Below are 3,288 nucleotides of genomic sequence, written 5' to 3'. Positions count from 1 at the left end.
CATTCTTCTCCCATATGTAGGTCCTGTCTTGAAAATAACAAATTAACATGATTTCCACATTCAAAAATCACACCTGCTGATATATGTTTATCATGACATTAGACAGGGCAGTTTGTGTGTGTGGTTTGTGGAGTGTAGTAAGGTTTACATGTATGTTGACTATGATTACCAGTGGTGGAAAGAGTACTGAAAATCAGTACTCAAGTACAAGTACTATTACATTGCTAAAATATTACTCAATTACACGTAAAAGTACTGGTGTTAGAAAAATACTCCAGTAAAAGTACAATGTATTCATAAAAAACAAAACAAAATTAGATGAGGTGCATTTACTGCCACGACTATTAATTTAATATCCATGAATACATTTTAACTGGTTAAATTCTTAACACAAAATCAATTAAAGATCAATCATTAACATCCTTTTTTTTTGTTTTGTTTTGTTTTTCGTCCACATACAGAAAGGCAGGTTTGGAATTGTACTCAGTACTCCACTATGATTTCAAAAGTAACTAAGTAGATTACATGGTGAAATGAATACTTAAGTACAAGTCAAAGTACAGACTTGAAAATCTACTCATAAAAGTACACGTATCCCAAAAAACTATTTAATTACAGTAATTTGAGTATTTGTAATTAATTACTTCCACCCCTGATGATTACTTAGAAGTGATGGTAGGCTGAGGCTCTTTATTGTGATTTATTAACTATTTGTGATTATAATCGTGCATAAACCTTGAAGAGATGCGGACATAGTGTGTATGTGTATGTATGCATAAACACGTTCGCTCTCACACACACATGCACACAGAAAGAAACATCTAGGTCGTGAAGAGAAGATATATACCTCGGTTATAGCTTTTGCCACCTGTAACTCCAAATGTGCGTCAGAGAGTCCCATTAAGCTGCAGCCATGGTCTGTAAGATTATTACAGTTTAAGTTAGACAAAGATGCAATCTGAGAGCAAAGGTTTTCTTCTTGTTGTTTTCTAAATTTAGCTAAATTACTGCTGTAGGATCTCATGAAATTTCCAATGGTGAGTGTAAGACTACTTCTGCTGGCATTATTCAGCAACATTTTCTTCACACCTGGATCGTCAGCACAGCAAAACATGGTGGACACTATCTGAGAGGACACCACAAAAAGACATATACCAACTGCTTGATGTGCTATTTATGTTTTTTTAGAGTTTATTAGATATTAATTAATTAATTGCAGTAAGTCAGTAGAAAGACAAAGATAAATAAAATACATGTTTATATATATATAAGCATTAAACAGCAACCTGCTCCTCTAAAATATGTCAGCATAACCATATATGTCATATCCACATCACTCCTATTTATACTATGTAATTATACATTTTATATAAAAAAGTACTATATATGTATGTGTATATCTATATATATATATATATACATATATAGTTTATGTTTTTTATGTTTTACAATATGTTTTATTTTTTGTATTTTAATCATATTTAACCCTTATTTAGCACTCAGTCACTTTTTTTCTGTAGCCTCTGACTCTTGAGCTGGTGAATATCTGAATCTCCCCAGTGTGAGATTGATCAGTCTGATCTAACCCTTGCTGTTAACATTAATCCTCAAATATAAGCATGTCTTGCTTTTAAAAAAAACTTAAAATAATGAAATTACATACTATGGTCTTTGTGTATATTGTAAATCAATAAGTGTGGTTATTGACTGCTATTTAGCGAAAATCTGAGTTTTGTCTCTCCGTATAATGTATTCAAAGGCCCGCCAGACACTTACGGGAACTATTCGAAGCCTGCATGTGTCATGTGACACCCGAGCATTTTGAACTTCCATTGTCAGTAGTCTGTTTTAGTGCGCCACCCTCTGAAGCAAAATTTACATAGTGGCCGAAAGTGCAACTACAGCATCACGGGATGCACATTGGCCCAGAAAGACTTTTCCCCATTTGCTTAGTAGTAGTAGTAACATAGTAACATTACAGTAAAGCCTGTAATATGGACGTCTTACCGTGTCTGTATCAGAGACCGTATATACAGTCTGCGATCTGTATTCAAACTACCGGTTATCAGTGAGCAGCGCAGAGCTCTAGTGACAGTTACTAAACAGTACTGAACGTAGTATTTACTTAAATTTGAGCTGTGTAATAATACATGAGGCAATATTACAAGGCACCACCTTTTGTTATTTTTTTGTGGGCACAACACTTTTTGATTCTGTTAATTTAATTTCTCCAGTCATGATTACGATATGATTCCCTGATAAGTTGTAGGTATATTTGTGTATGTGTGTGTGTGTGTGTGTGTGTGTGTGTGTAGAGAGAGATAAATATACCATTATCTGTTTGCGTGTTTCATGCTTGTGGTTTTCACACATGCAGCGTTGTTGCAACGTTGCTGCTGTGACGCTGCTGCTGCGACGCTGCCCACTGCTATTAGTCCTGTATTTTCATATTTAGAAGCACAGCCGACAACCTGGTCCTGTAAATGTTTCAAAATAAAATGCATTGTTTTGTTTTGAAAGGGAAGCAGGGAAATTGAGGTAAAACAGAGGTCTTTGCATTTACTCATCTCTGTGACAGGGAGAGACTTTAAACTGCAGTAAAAAGTGGTATAGAGTCAATATAATCATCAAAACACCATCTTCACTGTCTATTTCTGCTGACAAACGCTACATAAAATAAACATGACATTGTGAGTTTGAATGGTCATTTTGTAAAAATTAAGACAAAACAGTTTTACATTTATTTTGGAAATGCCATCATACAGAGAAATTTTGGTCAGACGTTTTAATTTATATCATTTGCCGGTTTTAATTTTTGTTTTGAAGATTTTTTTTGTTGTCCTGTTTAATTTTAACATGGAAAATGTTTTATAATAAATCATTTATTTTTACTTGCTGATGACTACATCCACAAATGCAAATTCAGTGGTTCTAAACCATCCTTGTATGAACTCCATGAATATATGGAGACTATTAAAACTTCAAAGAACTCAAAAGCTATGAGGACTGTGCTATTATCTGTAACATTGTTTTTTCATCTGCCAGCCAAGGTTGATGCTAATTTAGTCTATTGAAGCTTTGTTAAACTTGGTTATTATCCTCCCCTCCTGGCTGAACTGCTTGGCTTGGTTTGCTTGTAGTAGTAGGCTACTGTATGTGTCTTTATGTGCTACATGTGCATTGTGTCAGAATCAGTCAGCTTAGTGGGTGGGACAAAAGGCGCGAGGAAACGAAGGGAGGAGACAATGGAAGAGACTTGGTAGCTTAATGAAACGCAGCCAGTGAGTG

This window comes from Plectropomus leopardus, chromosome 9 (genome assembly GCF_026936395.1).
Source record: "Plectropomus leopardus strain MGB_pleo_1.0 chromosome 9, ASM2693639v1, whole genome shotgun sequence".
Classification (NCBI taxonomy): domain Eukaryota; kingdom Metazoa; phylum Chordata; class Actinopteri; order Perciformes; family Serranidae; genus Plectropomus; species Plectropomus leopardus.
Note: the sequence above shows the minus strand (reverse complement) of the source record.